Source organism: Thamnophis elegans, chromosome Z (genome assembly GCF_009769535.1).
Source record: "Thamnophis elegans isolate rThaEle1 chromosome Z, rThaEle1.pri, whole genome shotgun sequence".
Classification (NCBI taxonomy): Eukaryota; Metazoa; Chordata; class Lepidosauria; order Squamata; family Colubridae; genus Thamnophis; species Thamnophis elegans.
The window spans coordinates 11670602-11691719 of NC_045558.1; positions in this window are offsets into that span (position 1 = coordinate 11670602).

A 21118-nucleotide genomic window follows, 5' to 3' on the forward strand; every position below is an offset into this window, starting at 1 on the left:
TTCCCACTGAAGCTGTACCTATTTATCTACTCACATTTGCATGCTTTTGAATTGCTAGGTTAACCAGAGCAGGGCAAGGACAGGAGCTCAGCCTTTCATGTGGCACTCAGGTCTCAAACCTGAACTGCCGGCTTTCTAACCAACACACCCAGTGTCTTAAACACTGAGCCATTGTGCGACACACTGGACATGATGCAAATCATATTCTACCTACCTACCACCCAGAATATGTCTACCATGAATTATTTTCACTTCCCCATCTTTCCAAACTTTTGAAGGCAGCTCTATAATGGTCTTGCTACAGAACAGGAAACACCAAGAATTAGCAGGAAACATCACGTGTCAATCAGTACTTCTTTCCAGCTGGCCAATGGGAGCGTACTAAAATGGCATTCAATCAAAGTCCCTCCTTAATAAACCAAACCCTCCCCACTCCATATAAAAAAGAAATTAAGTAACTAGCTAATACTCTATGATCCCCTTGGTGTGAATTTATATATATATATATTGGAAGTCACCCCACAAAAAAAAAATCTGAGCAATTATTATATAGATAATTATCTTCAAGTTAAGACTTGCCAATTGGCAATCAAAGTTCCAATGGACCTCCCATCTGAAGCTCTGATGGCCACTCCCTCATGGTCATGTGACTGCATGTTGGGCGCTTGGCGACCAGCCCACATTTATGGTTGTTTGCAGAGTCCTGTAGGTCACATGACCACAGTTTACATGGCTTTGCCAAAACCTGGCATTTCTCATTTCAGTAAAAGTAGCCCCTAGCAACAATTTACTTAACAATTGTTCTTCCCCAGAATGTCGTAAAAGTAAGTAGGTCGTATGGATGACCCATTTTATGACCATCCCAACTTACAACCATGGTAGATAGGCTCCATTACGGTCATAAGTCAAGGACCATCTGTAAAGAAATATCTTTGAAGCTGATGAGTCTTCATTCTTCTATTGGATTTAAAAGCCTATTGCTAATTACAGAGGTGAAAGGACAGCATGCTGATAATTCACTATAACTTTGATTTATGTTGCTGTAGTTCCTGAAGGAAGGAGATAGAAGGGCATCTTCAAAATGAAACAGAGCCCCTGAAAATGATGCTGACAACAGTTTGGCTGAGCAACAAAAATCTTCTCATCTTTTCCTCTCCCTCAATGAAAAGGGGGGGGGAATAGAAACTGCTAACAGCTTCCCTATCTAAAAGAATAGAATAGAATAGAATAGAATAGAATAGAATAGAATAGAATAGAATAGAATAGAATAGAATAGAATATACTTTATTTGTATGCCACCCTTTTCCCTGAGGGGACTCAGGGCGGCTCACAATTCAGGGGGAGGGAAGGACAAGTTACACACATGAAGACAATACATCGTTAAAAGCGCAACAATCATACTATTCGGGTGGGGTTGAAGTCTTTAGCCCCAGGCCTGTCGGGACAGCCAGGTTTTAAGGGCTATGCGGAAGGTCCGGAGGGTGGTGAGGGTACGAATCTCCACGGGGAGTTCGTTCCATAGGGTCGGAGCAGCCACCGAGAAGGCTCTCCTCCGGGTAGTTGCCAGTCGGCATTGACCGGCTGATGGAATTCGGAGGAGGCCTAATCTATGGGATCTTATTGGCCTAGTGGAGGTAATTGGCAGTAGGCAGTCTCTCAAGTACCCAGATCCAATACCATGAAGGGCTTTATAGGTGACAACTAGCACCTTGAAGCGCACCCGGAGATCAACAGGCAGCCAGTGCAGCTCGCAGAGGATAGGTGTTACGTGGGTGAAACGAGGTGCACCCACGATCGCTCGTGCGGCTGCATTCTGGACCAGCTGAAGTCGCCGAATACTCTTCAAGGGCAGCCCCATGTAGAGCAATCCCACTGAAAAGAAAATGAAAATATAATGCCTGACTGTTTTTTTGCAGAAGAAAAACAGAAAATGGAAAGATCATCTGTTCTTGGTACATTTTGGGATAGTAGGGGGGATTTGCAAAGCTTGAAATATCCCAGATGAATCTATTTTAAAACAAAATCAGAAAATTAGTGTATAGCAATAGCACTTAGACTTATATACCACTTTACAGTGCTTTTTACAGCCCTCTCTAAGCGGTTTACAGAGTCAGCTTATTGCTCCCAACAATCTGGGTCCTCATTTTACCCACCTTGGAAGGATGGAAGGTTGAATCAACTTTGAGCCTGATGAGATTTGAACTGCCAAATTGTAGGCAGCTGGCAGTCAGCAGAAGTAGACTGCAGTACTGCATTCTAACCACTGCGGCTCAGTATATTTGTCTGATTGCATAACCACACAATTCTAAGCAGTTGATGTGAAAGGGAACCTATAAAGACAAAATCATAAACATCTGTTGAATTCCAGGGGCTCAGAGAAATCAAGAGTACCTGCCAATTGGACAACACATGACCCAAAGGTTTTGCAGAATTTCAAAGTAGCTGAGATAGAAATTAATCTATCTAAGAACAATAGCTATTGTGAGAACACCTACAGCTCCCCAACTAATTCTGAAACAGTACAAAAATCATGAATGGGAAGGACTTGTTTTGATTCTGCCTCCTTAAAATTTGAAGGTCATTTTACTAGGTGTGTTGAAAGGACTGATAAAAAGTGTTTTTAAAGTACATTACCAAAAATTAAGATTTCGGGCTTTGCAAAACTTGGAGGACTGAATCTCAACTGCTTCTCCATTTTGCTTTACTGATGTGGAAATACGGTCTTTTTAATGCTTTGTAGAGACCTTATTGTAGGGAAGTGGTGGCTCAGTGGCTAAAACACTGAGCTTGTTGATCAGAAAGGTTGGCAATCCGGCGGTTCAAATCCCTAGTGCCATGTAACAGAGTGAACTCCCATTACTTGTCCCAGCTTCTGCCAACCTAGCAGTTTGAAAGCATGTAAAAATGCAAGTAGAAAAATAGGGGCCACCTTTGGTGGGAAGGTAACACTGTTCCTTGTGCCTTCAGCGTTTAGTCATGCTGGCCACATGACCACGGAGAAGTCTTCAGATGGCGCTGGTTCTTCGGCTTTGAAACGGAGATGAGCACTGCCTCCTAGAGTCAGGAATAATTAGCATATATGTGCGAAGGGAACCTTTACTTTTACCTTAGAGACCTTATTTTGGTGCCATAAACATCTAGACTGGATGTCTTTCTTGTGTCCCTCAACCAAAAAGAGATAGAGGGAGGGGGGAGTCTCTATTTCAGCTCCTCCAACCTGGTGCCCTCCAGATGTGCTAAGACGACCACTCCCAGAATTCTCATAACATCTGGAATTTATTGGGATTGGAAAAATTGCTGTGCTATAATGCCCTCATAATTGCTCAATTTAATTTCATTGTAACAACTGATTGTTAAGTATCCTTGCAAGTGTTGTTTAGGTGAAATTGGATTTGCAGTTGAGAATGGAAATTAATTCCTGCAGAGTTTATTCAAATGAAAGAGGCAAAGCAGCTATGTGCCTTCCTGAGGATCCAGGGACTCAACCAGTGAGATGCATGAAATAAGCTCAATTGAATTGCAAAGAACCCTTTGCAATCATCAGAGGTTGTTGAAGTTCTCCTGCATTAGGCTACTCTAGCAGAGGTATGCCACTTCCCATTATAAGTGGGCAAATTATCCCTACCCTTGCAGCCCCTTTTATTATTGGCAATCTAATTGACAATGCAGTATTCTAATATAATCAGTGTCCCCTTTTTTTTTTTGAAATTGCAATCTGGGGTACATTTTTATAGCCACAGCATAGATGAGGTAATTGCTTACTAGATTTTTGTTCCATAAACATGTAGTAAGATTGAATTTGTGAGATTACTAATGTAATGATAATGAGAAGGCACTATCTGGGGTACAGTGCTTGCACTTAAATGTTTACATTGTGTTGGGTTTCTGGTGCCACAGAATTGTAGTTTGCTGGATAATATGATTCCAAGGAAATAGAGAACATATTGTCTTTACATACCAGGAAATATTATTTTAGGCTTCTGTGCAATTTTAAGTTCCCTCTGCTATTACCAACAGCTCTCTGCATGCCAATAAAAAAATACAGCTCAGTGACTGAGCAGATATTTGAGAACAAGGATGGTAATCCCTGAAGACATAGACAACCCATCATTTTTTTTATTTATTTCTCCTTTTTTGGCAGCTGAAATGACATTTGGAACCACTGCAGATAAATGAATGTGTGATTTCACACCGCTATGAAGAGTAAATAAATCACACAATATATAGGGTGCAGGATAGTCTTGAAAACCTAAGACAAAAAGACAGAACAACGATCTAAATTACAGGTGTATGTGTATGTAAATCAGTAGTATCTCCCATGCCCTACCCTAAAAAAAAAACTTTGTGGGATAAAATCAGGACTTTACCACATACACTACGGCCCAGCACTCTACAAATGCAGAAAAGATGACAGACTCAGTCAATAAACACTGCCCACCCTCAACACATAAAATCTCTGATTTAATTGCCACCATCAATAGTTAAATAGGCTCACAAGAGAAGAGCCTAATGCTGGGAAAGATTGAGGGCAAAAGAAGAATGGGATGACAGAGAATGAGGTGGCTGGATGGAGTAACTGAAGCAGTAGGTGTGAGCTTGAATGGACTCCAGAAGATGGTAGAGGACAGGAAAGACCTGGAGGAACATTGTCCATGGGGTTGCAATGGGTCAGACATGACTTCGCAACTAAAAACAACAATAGTTAAAAAGATCAGATGGGGATAATACAAAAGTCTCTTGCCTGTATTGCTGGTGAATCACAATCATCTGATTGATGGGAGTTTCTTCTGCTTTCATCTTTCTTCCCATCTCTGCACTTCTGGCCTTAGGAAGCTACACAATTGATGGAGAACCCCATAGAACGTCTGGTGAGCAGTTCCCCAATAGTTCCAGTTAAGATGTCAATGTGAGAAACTGAGCCTTCCGACAGCACCTCTGGAAATACTTTAATTTTTTTATATACTTCTGGCCAATTTTACGTCAAAAGAAGTGATTAAAGACTATTTTAGTAAGAAAAGAGCAAAGGGAGTCGTCCTAGCACTGATTTTAGAAGAAGATGTCGTTACCACAACAAATATTAAAATACCAATGGGAAATACTGATTGAAGTCTATAAAGCCTTTGGGAATTATTAATGGTTGCTTTGCATGTATACACAAAATTAAATGAAGAGATAGAGTTACACGTTACTGTATATAATGGTTCCACCTGTAGAGGCTATGCATAACTTGGTTTGCAACCTCTAACACAGTACTTTGGGCTAAGCAACTCACAACTGAGACTATTAGATCAGTGATTATTTTATTTCTCAGGAGATTGCAAGTAACCAGAGTTATTGCTCATGGTCCTTAAATCATCATCTCTTACTCCTGCAAACAGTGTAACTCTGAACTGTTGATAAACAAATGCTCATTAAATTGAGGGCTACCTGTGCTGTTATATCCCTTTGCAGTGTGGTTCTTGACAAACATGGCACCAGAGATGATCCTTCTCCCTTCTTGCTCCTTTGATGAACAATCAACCAATGAACCCCAAAAAGTGACTTTTGCTTCAAACTTTCCCCAAGCTCCTGTTAGCTCACTCGGGGTAGAAGGTGCTGCTTACATCCATGGAGAGCAGCTGATTAGAAAACAACTAGATACACAACATGTTTGGAAGAAATCAAAGAATTAAGAATATGGGTGGGAAGATGAGCAGACAAAAGCAATTTGCCAGCAGCTGTGAAGGAGAAGATGGGATATTCTCTGCATAACCTTAATAATCTCCAAACACATTTCTACAAAGATCTCAAATTCATCTTTTAATGCCTAGAGGAAATTTTCAACCAACAGCAGCGTGACATTGAGATTAGCTTCTAATGAAGGTGGCCAAGTTGGAAACAGAAGGGAAAGCCAACACCTGGCATTTCAATTTATCTTACCTTTCAAGTAATTTATTCAGTAAATAAATAGCTGATTACCACAATAAGCTTTCCTTGGCTTTGAGAGTTGGACTGACTATAGGAGGGTATATATAATTGAAAGCTTGCATATGTTTCAAAGGGAGGGGAAGAGGGCGATTGAGATCCTCTTGAAATATGCAGCTGGATGTTTGAGTTGAGAATAACATTCTTTATACTCCATAGAATTTTCTTTTCAATCTGAGCTGTCATCACTGGGTAATATCCCCACCCTATCAGATGTCATGGATGCCCCAAATTTCTCACCGCACTCCTTCTACTTAAAATGCTTTAGCTTTCTGTTTAATTTGTTGAAAATCAGATAGTGGCCTATCTTCAAATGAAGCTTGTTGCTTTTAGAATGCTAACAGTCTGAAACAGAGCATGAAAAAACAAATCCAACCTCATTCATTGTTTCAACTATCTTGAAGGGGAGTGCACCTTACGTTAGGACACGGAAGATGAAGACCCTGAAGGATGTCCCAAAGGTGCTTTTTCCAGCTGAAGAAACATCTTGGATGAGAAGCAAAATGTCTTCAAAGAAAAACAAGAAAGCCCAGTTGCCTCTTGAAAAAGCATTTTTGGTACAACCAACAACCTGAATGACTGAGAATCTCCATAGACATCCTGATCTCAGGGACACCACAAAGTCCCTGATTGATCCAGGAGAAGCTCTTATTTCTGACGATAGAAACGCAGCCATTGAAGCTGCTGAAGTTGTTTTTCTCACTGACTTCCTGGAAGTCAACAATAAGCAGAAAAATAAGGAGCTGCCTTCCTAAACCTAGAGAAGTGTTTTCAACCTCACCAACTAAGATCCACGTGGTCTTCAACTCCCAGAATTCCCTAACAAATACTAGGAGGAGATAAATCTCTATACTCCATGAATTTAGGAGGGCTAGTAGCCAGTGATGCCTGCTCCCTAAAATCTTTAAATTTTTATGTCTTTCAGTCAAAATACAAACGTTGGGGATAATGAAATTACTTATCCATTTCACTGAAAAGTTTAATTTCAAATTATACCCGCAATTTACAATACTGCATTTTCATGAATAATTTGCAGAAAATTGTGGGAGGGGGTGTTACATAGTTTATTTACACTGCACATGAATCCAATCAGATCTTTGGAAAGAAAATAATTGCTAAACATGATTGTAATCCTAAGCATATCTACTCAGAAATTATTCCCCCTGAATTCAGTGGTACATTCTTCCAAATTAATGTTTGAATATTGCAACTGGTTATTATTAAAGGGTGTTTTGATATATATATTACAGAAACAGATGAACTAATGCAAAAATAAATTATTCTTTGTTATATGTGTTTTTGGAACAAATATCCACAAGCAAAATGCCTCATTCCTTACAGCCGCCTCAGATATTTAACTTGTTAGTACATGACTACAGATATACACCCTAGTGAAATAAGTATTTTATCTTACCTTTTTTGTCACACCATTAATATCTTCATTCAAAGATCGCACATTTTTCTTCAAACAAGCCATTCAACCATACAGTCAACATCTTATGACCTCACTTACAAACAACCTTTGACAGTTAGAAGAGTAATGGTGAGTCACCTGCCCCCTATCCAAAAATGCTTATATGCTTTCTTTTACTGCAGTTCTGAATAATCGTATTGAAATCAATTGCTTCCTAATTTCAGCAAAGATTTTCACACATGCATTAATTATCCTGAACAATTTAGGAGGGATTGCTTGTTTGTTTTTACTTTGGGGGGGAAAAAACCTTGCATATTTTAGCAAAGAAAGTAGTGAAATCAATTTATAATGTATATAGTCTCTACTTATGACCATAATAGAGCCTAACAATTACAGTTGTAAGTGGTGTCAGTCATAAAGCAGGTCATCACACAGTCAGTCCAGTTTACGACCTTCTTTTGAAATGGTGATTATGCAAACAAAGCAGTCATTAACTGAACCCATTATTCACAATAGAGATTGTTTGCCAAAAATCAGAAAAAAATGGTTAGGGCAAAAATATTGTAAATAGTGGTCACAAGACTGTGGGATGCTGCAAATGGAGTCTGGCTCCCTAATGCCCAAAATGGGTTCATGTAATCTTGGGGAGTGGGCAGCCATATTAATTTTAGAACAAGGTTATAAGTACCTTTTTTGGTATATCCATGGTAACTTTAGTCACAAAGCAACCAGTTATAAGTCAAGGAAGATAGATAGATAGATAGATGATAGATAGATAGATAGATAGATAGATAGATAGATAGATAGATAGATAGATAGATAGATAGATAGATAGATAGATAGATAGATGATAGACAGACAGACAGACAGACAGAATATAGCTATAGCTTTATAGCTATAGCTATAAAGATATAGCTATAGATCAGTGGTGGGTTCAGGATCCCGTTCCAACTGGTATGGTTGGAACGGGCCTGGCATTGCCCACATGGATGTGCGACGCACGCATGCATTATAGCTGCCAGCAATGCTTCCGTAAGCCTCCGCAACGCTCCAGCTGCTCATCGGAGTGTCGCAGAGGTGTTGCAAACGCCATACGCGTGCGTGGAAACGTCAAAGGATTTAAAGGAGAGGTAAGGAGCTCGGGCAGGAGGGTGGGCCTTCCGGAGCACCGTACCAGAATGTTACCCAGTGCTCCGGGCAGTCTCCTGTACCAGGGCGTACCGCCTGCAACCCACCACTGATATAGATATAGATATAGATATAGATAGAGATAGAGATAGAGATAGAGAGAGAGAGAGAGAGAGAGAGAGACAGACAGACAGACAGACAGACAGACAGACAGACAATGTCCCCTGAAAATAAGACCCAGTCTTATTTTGGGGGGATGTCTTATCTGTTTACTTTAGGACCATTGCAGCCAGGCCTCCCACAGCCCAACACCTGTTGTGTTGCTGCCTGACATTTGCAGCCATTTGCAGGGCTCATCATGCTGGTGCCGCTGCTCATGGCAGGAGGCTGCATGGCACGTTGTGCTGTAGCTGATTACTCTTGAAATCCTTGAAAAACTCTGCCCCTTAATAATTCCCTTGGAATGCCTGCAGCGATATGAGCTTCCATCTCTATAAAGATAGTTCTCTATTGCTCTTCCTCTGAACTTGCCACGATAAAATATCCACTGATAAATTATCCATTGATTGGCACTATTTCAATTGAGGTTATCACTAAAGATAGTTTAGGGACTAAGCAGGGAATGAATGGGCATTGAACCACTGTGGCTGATTATTTTCATTAGATGAGGATTGTTAATTTGGTTAGTTGGAAAGATGCTGAGCTTGTCAGCTGGAAAACTGATAGTGTGGGTTCTAGTTCTGAGCGTTACACAACAGGGTGAGCTCCCGTTCCGTGTCACAGCTCCTGCTGACTTAGAATTTCGAAAGCATCCAAATGTGAGTAGATAAATAGGTACCACTTTGGTGAAAAAGAACATTGGCCTTACCTGAGCGTGTCTTTTCAGTAGAATAGAGGGAGGGGTTACGCATGGGTTATTGTCACAGCCTGATTGGTCCATAGACTGGGGAAAATTTCTTTAATAGTCCTTCTTTCCCATTGGCTCCCAGTTTTCTTGATGTCAATGGACTGCACCTGTAAGATACAAGAAAGACCAGGGACCTCCCAGCCCTCTCCCTGGCCTCTCTCTATACTAGCAAGAGTGGGTCATAACCCTTCCCTCTATTCTACTGAAAAGATATGTTCAGGTAAGACCAACATTCTTTTTCCAGTGGAATCGAGGGAGGGATTATGTGTGGGACATACCCAAGCTTAGTCCCAGGGGGGGAATCTAAGATCCAGAGGGCGGGGGCTGCTACCCGTTGAAGAACCCTGCAACCGAAGGACGCCTCCGCAGAGGCAAATGAGTCCAGATGGTAGTGACGGATGAAAGAGGTCGGGCATGACCAAGCGGCTGCCCAGCAAATGTCCTCAAATGGGGCCCTGGTAGCACTTTGGGTGGAATGGGCCGTGAACCCTGAAATTGGTTAACGTAGTGCTGGCCCTTAGTTGGTTAGATTCTTGGATATAGGCTTCAATAAATTGTCTATGCTTTCAAATGATCTTGATTCCTTGTGCCAGCCACAAGTTAAACTAACAGAGAACTGGTACCGATTGTAATAAAACAGATTTCCCAACTGAGTAGCCAGTTTGATTTAGTGGTTAAGGCAACAGGTTTGAAACCAGAAGGCCATGCATTCTAGTCTCACCTTAGTCATGAAAGCCAGTTGGATGACTTTGGGCCAATCACCAGGAGACAGTATGTCCGGGTTCTGCTTTAATCATGAAAGCCAGGTGGATGACTTTGGCCAATCATTCTCCCTCAGACCCAAATTACCTCGCAGGGTTGTTATTGTTGTGTGGAAAATTGGAGGAGAAAGTAGTAAGGTATACCTAGTAAGATATGCTTGGTTCTTTGTTTGTAAACAAAATAAAAAATGTGGGATCTAAAGTAAGCAAATAAATAAATAAACAAGCAAGCAAGCAAGCAAAAATATGTTGGACTAGTATAATTCTCATATGTCCCCTCTAGTAAACTGGGAGAGCATCTATTTGGGGAAAGGACAAACAAATGATATAGAGCTGAATGGCCCCTAAATAAGATAGGCTTAAATAAATCATATACACATAACTCTACCAAATGATAATTTATCATGGCCATTAAAAAAAAATTAACTGAAACCAATTTGTCATCAGGTAAGACTTGAAAGTCATAGTTTTAAAAGTTGGGGCTTGGCTGACTTCCAGTGAATTGAATTAAGGCTGTTTTAGAAATGTCTATCATAAACCTTCAATTTTCCCGGTATCTCTGAAACTGGAATCATGGATGAAGAAGAGTCAAAACTGCCAAAATTCTCTGAATAAGCAACCAGTGTTCTCTTGACAGTAAGAAATATTACTAAAATTCATCATCTCACACTAGCTACTTCCTTTTATGAGAAGTACAGCCCACATGTCCAGGTAAACACTTAACTCTACCCGAGACATAATTGCATTGCAACTATATTTTATTGTCCTAATAATTATTTAAAGACCAGCTGAATTGATTCTTTGATCTACATATTTATGTATCATAAGTGCAACCAATCTCCAATTTAACCAAGAGACCTTCCTATAAGGGAAGAAAGAAGTAAGTTAACAAACAACCAGAGAGACATCCAAAATAAATAATGTTCTAGATTTTATCCTGATTTGAGGATGATATTTATTTTATGCAAAAAGTCACCTTAAATAGAAAAATGATGCAATATGTTCCAAAGACTGGAGAGAGACAACAGATTTCTTTACTATTATATTTTTTTATGGAACTGCTTTCCTATGATGACTGTATGAACATTACTAAAAATAATATATTTAAATGGCACTCTTAGGTAATAAAGATGTACATTTTTATCATCATTGAAAAAAGACCATACTCCTGATAGAATAAAAATCAAGTCTGGTCACAAAATCTAGATATATATAAAATGCAAATACCACCCACTTATCACGAAATCTCCAGAACTGTTAAGCCTACAAACTTGACATTTGGCACGTATGCTCCTCTTGGCTTCTAAGTGTTCGCTAAGAAAGGATTTTTTCAAAATGACCATCAGATCATTAGTATTTCTTATACAGCAATAAACACACTCTGATGCTAAAGAGTTTTGCTCTCCCTCCCCACCTGAAAATAACTCTGTTCCAACTGCCAGTTGCCTCACATTCCATTACCTCAGTTCAAACCAGCAAACATTCTACTCCTTCACTAGGAAGCGGTCTGGGGCTCCTTACAGTACTAAACATCAGTACCTCACCAAGATGTCTACACCTTCCATCTATGGAACTGCTTCTGGACTCAAGGTTTTGGAAGCGATATTCCCTTATGTGTTTCAATCACCGACCACTATTGAGCCAACGGACTGAACCAGAGTGAACCAGATTTCTCCTGCATTGCCCGATCACATAGTTTCATTGTGAAGCACAGGTATCCAGCATAGCTTACTAGAAAGGTAAGAAAAGTAAAAAAAAGTCATCTTACTGTAATTTTATTTAGGAAACAAGAACCAAGAATGACTTGACTGTTTTCTTCACATATTTCAAATGTGCACGTGTAGAAAAGAGAATGGGAAGATTTGAACATTGCAAAGGCATTAACAGGAATTTCCTATTTAGTACACCAAAAAACATGTACAGATCGACCTCAACTTAGCGACTGTTCAACGTTCCAATGAACCTTACTGGGTTTAGGTTTAGGTTTATTAGATTTATATGCCGCCCTTCTCCCAAGGACTCAGGGCGGCGTACAACATTAAAAGAAACACATAATACAAAAGTTTTTTTAAAAATTAAATAGAATATCCCAAACCCAATTAAAATTGACAATGACATTTTTTTTAAAAAATTCAAATTAAAATTAACAGTGATCAATAATTTATTTTGTTCTGTTCAGGCAGGCTGGCTTGCTGGAAAAGCCAACTTTTTAGGGCGCGCCGGAAGGACCAGAGGTCGTGGATTATACGAAGCTCCAGGGGCAGCTCATTCCAGAGGGAAGGCGTTCCCACAGAGAAGGCTCTCCCCCTGGGGGTCACTAGCCGACACTGTCTGGCCGATGGCACCCTGAGGAGGCCAACTCGGTGGGATCGCACTGGACGATGGGAGGCTACTGGTGGCAGTAGGTGGTCTCCCAGGTACTGGGTGTACTTATGACCCATTTTGGGCAGCCATCACCATCCCTGCAGTCATGTGGCCATATTTCAAGTGCTCAGCAATCATCCCACATGATTGGCCTTTTGTAAGACCAGCACATAGCCACATTTTACATTTTTGCCTAAAACCAATACTTACTTCCATAGTAAAACGTTGGTTCTCTTTAATGACCATGATGTTGACTTAATAACTGCCATTTAAAAAGATAATAAAATCAGATTGGTCATATGAATAATCTACAACCATCACTACTCAGAACATTACAATTATAAATCAAGGACTTCCTGGTATAATCACCAGGCTACCACCACAAATATCTTCATCAAAGTGTAACTATTGGAGGACTTTAATGCATAATGTATTAGCAGAAACACTGATGATGTTACCTAGTTAGGGTAATGAAACGTCTGCAAGAAAACAAGCAAGCTCAGAGAGCACCAAGGACTCCTCAATACATAATGTTCAACACATTGAAAAGTTTCTTACAATGTGTCTCATAAACACTAAAATGTGGAATTTTAAAGTGGAACATCTTACACAAATCAATAAATAAAACGCATATGCTGTTTCTTTTCATTTCAAAAGATGCAGCATGTTAGATACAGAGTGCTGATCCAGAATTAAGTGTGCGTACTCTATCTATCTATCTATCTATCTATCTATCTATCTATATCTATATCTATATCTATATCTATATCTATATCTATATCTATATCTATATCTATATCTATATCTATCTATCTATCTATCTATCTATCTATCTATCTATCTATATATATATATATATATATATATATATATATATACACATACATATACATACATACATACATATACATACGTATGGATATTTCAATTTGATATAATTAGGTAATTTTATTATGGTGGACATCCTATAAATATTTTAGTAGTTGCTAAGAGTCTTATAAGAGCCGAAGTGGCGCAGTGGTTAAATGCAGCACTGCAGGCTACTTCAGCTGACTGCAGTTCTGCAGTTCGGCTGTTCAAATCTCACCGGCTCAGGGTTGACTCAGCCTTCCATCCTTCCGAGGTGGGAAAAATGAGGACCCGGATTGTTGTTGGGGGCAATATGCTGACTCTGTAAACCGCTTAGAGAGGGCTAAAAGCCCTATGAAGCAGTATATAAGTCTAACTGCTATTGCTATTGCTATTCTTTGTAAAATAGAATGGTGTACAAGAATTACAAATGAATAACTAAATCAATGATCTATCAGAAATATGCAGGAGCTTCAATGCCTTCTGATGTTCCTAGTTTTTTTTACTGGAGACAGGTTATATATTTGGAAAGAATCATTAGATACTCAACTGCAATAACTTCATGTTTCAATCAGCTCAGTTAATGTTCTGTTCTAGAAGTTAAGTTCTGCTTCATCATATATTGGATATTGAGAACGGAGTATTACCATTTCAGTTTGTCAGTTCAGATGATCTAGAGCAAAGAGGTTTTGCTAATCTCATATTACTATCATATGCATTTCTTTTAGAGAATGTCCACAAAAGTGCAAAATTACACAATCCAGTCTAGGTATTTTAATTATCTGAGCTTTGGGTTACTGGATTCTTCATTACAGATGTTGTGTATACCCTTCATGTTTGTGCTAACACCCTTATTTAGATACAACAGTGATTGTGTAATCATTGGCAAGAAGTCCCAATATCAAGACCGTACCAGAATCTCTGACATTGACATGAGCAGCCAACTAATGAGATTCATTCTCATTAAACTCTGCCTATCAGAACTTCCCAGGTTGGCAAGACGGGCATTCCATTGATTTTCATTTACCTTCTCACTTCTTTAAATAAGGCTGGTCACAAGCCATACTTTTCTTTCTTTCTTGGGCTAATGGAACATTACAATCCTGTGCTGGCCCATCTAAACAACTGAGAATTAAATTCAACTCTTGCCATGCTAAACATGGGCTCAAGGCTGATCTTACTTCTGCTCCACAACTCATTTTTGCTTCTTGACAGGGAATGAATGGGTGCCCAATTACTGCTTACCAGCACTGGCCCAAAGAGATGAAGAAGCTTCCTGGATGAGAAAAGTTTTCAAAGAAAAAGCAGAAAGTCCAGTTGCCTCTTGAAAAAGCACCCTTGGGACATTGGCTCAATGTTTACTGTTCTAAAAATAACAATAGAGTGATGAGGCTACAGATGACACTTTCACTGTGACACACTCTGTCTTTTTGGCTTTACTGTATCTCTCAATTAGACACAAGAACGGTTTTTTCCCGAATGCCATCACTCTGCTAAACAAATAATTCCCTATCAAATTATTTACTAAGTCTGCATTAATATTACTATTAATCTTCTCATCGTTCCTATCACCCACCTTCTCCCACTTATGACTGTATAACTGTAACTTCATTGCTTGTTTCCTTACAGTTTATATTTATTGTTTCCTAGTACAATTTGATTGCTTGTTTGTATCCTATGACTATCATTAAGAGTTGGACCTTATGATTCTTGACGAATTTATCTTGTCTTTTTATGTACACTGAGAGCATCTGCACGAAAGACAAATTCCTTGTGTGTCCAATCACACTTGGCCAATAAAGAATTCTATTCTATTCTATTCTCCCTGCTTCTGCGGCCATAAAGAACTGCCAGTGGATTAAGTAAAAAAGGCAAATGTTTATTTTTAAAATATCGTCTTGATAGCTTATATACTTAAATTGGAGTAGGACAATTTATGTATTGATTCAGCACATTTTTCCATGATTTTTTTGGTAGAGAACTTGGAAGTTGCTAATCTCTCTTCCTTGTCTCTGCTGTCTCTATCCTACAGCAGAAACATATTATGGTAAACTTATGAAGATGTCCGTCTGAATCTTCACAGGATTCTTATTGGGCCAATCATCCCTGCTATTCACTCCAGTCTGCTAAAAATTGAGGTAGAATGAGCACTTTGAAAGTCTTCATTATGGACAATTTTTTCGATGTATACCACTCAATAAAGGCCTAGTAAGATCGCACCTAGAATACTGCATCCAGTTTTGGGTATCACGCTATAAAAAAGATGTTGAGACTCTAGAAAAAGTGCAGAGAAGAGCAACTATGATGATTAGGGGACTGAAGACTAAAACATATGAAGAACAATTGCAGGAACTGGGCATGGCTAGTCTAGGGAAGAGAAAGAACAGGAGAGACATTATAGCAATCTTCCAATATTTGAGGACCTGCCACAGAGAGGAAGGGGTCAAACTATTTTCCAAAACCTGAAGGCCAGACAAGGAATAATGGATGGAAACTGACCAAGGAGAGATTCAACCTAGAAGTAAGGATGAACTTTCTGACAGTGAGAACAATCAACCAATGGAACAGTTTGCCTTCGGAAGTTGTGGGGGTTCATCACTTGAGACTTTCAAGAAGAGATTGGACTGCCATTTGTCAGAAATGGTGTAGGGTCCCCTGCTTGAGTGGGGGGGGGGTTGGATTATATCACCACAAGGTCCCTTCCAACTCTTTTAAACTTTGAACCTCAAGTGGCTCAAATCAAATAGCATTGCCATTGAATCAAATTCATGTTGAATCAGACAAGCTTGAATCTCTGGGGTGGTTCCAGTTTTCTGATGTCATCTTATCATTTTCAGATCCCAAGCAAAAAAGAGAAATATTTTTTCTGGCAGAAGACAGAACTTTAAAAGTCTTTTGTGGCATTGTTCACAAGTACAACATGTCCAATATATGCGGGTATCCTTGCAAGGGTTACAGAAATAAATGGAATGATAGTTTCAGATCCTTGTGAGGTTTATAATCAGAGAGAGGAATAGCATCATTTACTCTTTGGAAAATCAGCCATAATTCTAAGGAAGACGATATGTTATGAATGAACATCTGTGGAAGGAACAGAGGGAAAAGATGACGGAAGATCTTGAATCTTATTTCTTTCTGATCCAATGCTACTGTGAGAAATAAAAAAAAGCAATATGAATTTCAAACAGACTTGGTTTAAATAATCAGCCTGACAAATTACATTGTAAAATTCAACCAGCAACATAGCACCATCTGGCGTAAGAAGAAGGAACACGCAGCGCAGGTTGCTGTTTTTTTTAATCCATTCATTCATTGGCAATCAAGTGTGGGGACATTGGAGGAATGGTGACATCACTTCATAACGATGATATAGCAGGCTTCCTTGCCAAGAAGAAGATTTTTTTTAAAAAAAAATTGCAGGTATTAACACTTTTCTTTTGCAACTAATATGCATTGTAAAAGAAGAAGAAGAGGAGGAAGGGGGGAGGAAGAAGAGGAGGAGGAAGAAGAAGAGGAGGAGGAGGAAGAAGAGGAGGAGGAGGAAGAAGAAGAAGGAGGAAGAAGAAGAGGAGGAGGAAGGAGGAGGAAGATGAGGTGGAGGAAGAAGAAGAAGAGAAGGGGGAGAAGAGAGGAGGAGGAGGAGGGAGGAGGAGGTGGAGGTGGAGGTGGAGGAGGAGGAGGAGGAGAAGGAGAAGGAGAAGGAGAAGAAGAAGAAGAAGAAGAAGAAGAAGAAGAAGAAGAAGAAGAAGAAGAAGAAGAAGAAGAAGAAGCCAACAACTTCCCTATCACAAGTCCCAATCTAAGTACCTGCAGAAGGCAAGCTCCATGGAAAGGTGTAGTTATTACAGAAGTGTTCTCCAGCAGGTTATCTCTCAGTTCTGGGAGATGATTTGGATAGAATTTCTGGCAAGGTGAGAAGGTACTTTGCCTTATGGATGGGTCCTTTATTATTGTAGACTTTGGAGTAAATCCGTGGGGCCATGCATTCATTAGTCATATTATTAGTTGTCCCTGCAATGGAAAGGTAAGAGCTGATCTTTATCTGTTCTTCTAGGTTGTTGGATTTGCTAGGGCTGTTCCGGATTCTTTTCTAGCCCTTGGGTGGCATCTTGAGGGCATCAGATTAAGCAGAAGTGGTAAGATTTGATGCAAGCTGGGAACCTATTTCAGAGACTGATAGTGTGGCTCCACCACACTATGGAGCACTCTTGGCTCCACTCTTTCATAAGCACCTGAATATTGAAGGCTGGGAGTAGGTAATTTTAAAATTAAATTAATGTAACTTCTTCTTAAACTTAAGGAAGTTTAAACAAAATCAAATTTAGATTTCGTCCAAATTTAGATTTGTAATATGGCCCCTGCGTCATTTTTCAGAGGCAGTCCTCAGTCTAAAAGGCAGTATGCTCCTATGTTTTCATTGGAAATGCCACTGAATTTATTATTACAATAATACAATACAATAGCAGAGTTGGAAGGGACCTTGGAGTCCAACCCCCTGCCTAGGCAGGAAACCCTATATACCATTTCAGACAAATGGCTATCCAACATCTTAAAGACTTCCAGTGTTGGGGCATTCACAACTTCTGGAGGCAAGCAGTTCCACTGATTAATTGTTCCAACTGTCAGGAAATTTCTCCTCAGTTCTAAGTTGCTTCTCTCTTTGATTAGTTTCCACCCATTGCTTTTTGTTCTACCCTCAGGTGCCTTGGAAAACAATTTGACTCCTTCTTGGTGGCAACCCCTGAGATATTGGAACACTGCTATCATGTCTTCCCTAGTCCTTCTTTCTATTAAACTAGACATATCCAGTTCTTGCAACTGTTCTTCATATGTTTTTTAGTCTCCAGTCCCCTAATCATCTTTGTTGCTCTTCTCTGCACTCTTTCTAGAGTATCCACATCTTTTCTACATTGAGGCGACCAAAAATGAATGCAGTTTTCCAAGTGTGGCCTTACCAAGACACTATAAAGTGGTATTAACACTTCATGTGATCTTGATTCTATCCCTCTGTTTATGCAGCCTAGAACTGTGTTGGCTTTTTTAGCAGCTGCTGCACACTCCTGGCTCATATTTAAACGATTGTCCACTAAGACTCCAAGATCCATCTCACAGTTACTATTGTTGAGCAAGATACCACCTATACTGTACCTGTGCATTTTGTTTTTGTTGCCTAAATGTAGAACCTTACTCTTTTCACCATTGAATCTCATTTTATTAGATTGTGCCCAATGTTCAAGTTTGTCAAGATCCTTCTGTATCTTAAGCCTGTCTTCTGGAGTGTTGGCTATTCCTGCCAGCTTGGTGTCATCTGTAAATTTGATGAGTTCTGGAGCCTCTTGTGAGCAAACGGAGGTCTCTGTCCCTGCAGATTACTCCTTTATCTGCTTTCACCAAGAAGTGAGTAAATCTTCCGTTGTTGCATACGTTTTTAGCAGTCCCCCTGAACAATATAAGGAGGCTATGAAAGAGTGGTTTATTATGGATATGTGTGCCTGACGCAACCGTGTTGCAAGTTCCAAATTCTGAATAAAAGCAAGATCAACACAAAATGTGATAATTTAGAGCATCTTGGAAGTTCCAACTCTTTTAACAACCTCATATCATTTTTTAGTACTGTTGGTTTTGACTGGATGGAGTGATGGGAGAGAACAGTTTGGGGGAGAACACAATGGTTAAGCTCATGGCCAGGGAGAAAAAGGCTGTTTGCAGCTGTATGTGTGCCAATCTGTAGCTGTTGAGCAACTGCTGTTTCTAAACAGTCTTTGCTATGGGAAACTTAAAGTTCATTTGGGTGGGTCACATCTGTGCTCTGCTTTATTTTGCAGACAGGTAACACAAAGGTGTATGCATATTTATGTATTGCAAGATTTGACACAGAGCTGTTGTTAATGTTGTTGAGACTGGGTAAATACTAAGGCTATTATTACAATGCTGGCTGATTAACTTGTTGACTTGTGGTAGGAGTCTGTGCATATTCATGCACTGGTGTTGAGCTTCAAGATACATTTTTAAATGCCTGTTTTTTAATTTGGTCTTCTAGGACGTTCTGAATTTTGTCCATGACTGTCCTTTCCTTCTGATGAGTTTCAGATTTGGACAGTAGCTTCAGGGTTCAGCTTGCTCAGTTTTGCTGGCCTGCTTTAGTATATTTATTAAGGCAATGCAACACATAACTTTAAAAAAAAGAAAATCCCTAGAAATGGTAAAGTACAATTTGTGCTTCCTTTGCTGGCTTATATATCCCGCTTATCTTCAGGACCAAGGTCTAAGTGATAACTAAGAAAGCAGCATCAGATTAGCTTTTTAAGCCTGTTAATGTGTTGACTCCTTTTTACATTAAAAAAAAAGTCACAGGACTGACCAGATGTAATTAAAAATAGGGTTTCCTTTGCATTTTAAATAATAGGGAGAATTTCTACAACAGCTATTTTACTTGACACTTAAGTACTAGGTTTTCTAAATAATATGGAGGTAAGAGAGAGATATTTTCTGTAATTGCACATAAAACCATTTTTCTTATGATTTGGGCTATTATTCGGTGTAACCAAAGGTTGCAAAGGGGCATTTGGGGGAAGGGGGGGATTAAGGAATCTGACATGTAATTGCAAAGAAAAAGTAACGTGTAAACTAATTCCGAGAGGAGAAACTCCACAATCCATTAAACTTGATTTAAGCATTCATGTTGCACAATCGACATGATTAAAGCATGCTAAGAGAATGATTCCTTTTTAAAGTCCATATTCATGAGGACTTTCTCAAAACCTCATGTTAATCCATGTCTATTATTCTTGATTAATTTGGAGTGCTCTCATTATGGCAGATACAGATTGAAATCATTCTTACCCTTGACATAATGTTTATCAAGGGAGAGAGAAAAAAATACAGAACATTTTATACATAAACAAAGTGTATGGGCATTAGCTGAATGGTTCTTGCTTTTAAAACCAGGATTTCTTAGGTCTGTGTTTCAATATTAATTGTAAGAAAGATGATCAGATTTGCATAATTTTTATGTGGCTCATCTAAATCATTTTCCAAAATTCTTTACTTGGCTGGTATATTTTTTAATCTTGTAGTATGAACAGCAAGAATTTAATAGATACTTTTAATTAATATTTCATAATAGTCAAATAAATTTTTGAAAATTTGTATTTATTTATAAGTTTGGAAGGAATATTCCTATTTCATTTTGATTATTTTATTTGGGAAGAACAAGGTATGCCGGGGGAGGGGGCGGGAAGCAGAGATTAAACACAGAAATATAGTTCATGGTTGGATGGCTATGAGAGTCAGGCTATCAATGTAGCCTGAAGAAACCTAAGCTCCACAAAAATAATATAAAAATAAAGGTAAAGATTCCCCTTGCATATACATGCTAGTTGTTCCCGACTCTAGGGGGCGGTGCTCATCTCTGTTTCAAAGCTGAAGAGCCAGCGCTGTCCGAAGACATCTCCATGGTCATATGGCTGGCATGACTAAACGCCAAAGGTGCACAGAGCACTGTTACCTTCCCACCAAAGGTGGTCCCTATTTTTCTACTTGCATTTTTACATGCTTTCGAACTGCTAGGTTGGCAGAAGCTGGGACAAGTAACGGGAGCTCACTCCATTACGCGGTGCTAGGGATTTAAACAACCAAACTGCCAACCTTTCTGATCAACAAGCTCAGCGTCTTAGTCACTGAGCCACCGCAGCCCTATAATAAGGTCTCTACAAAGAATTAAAATTTCAC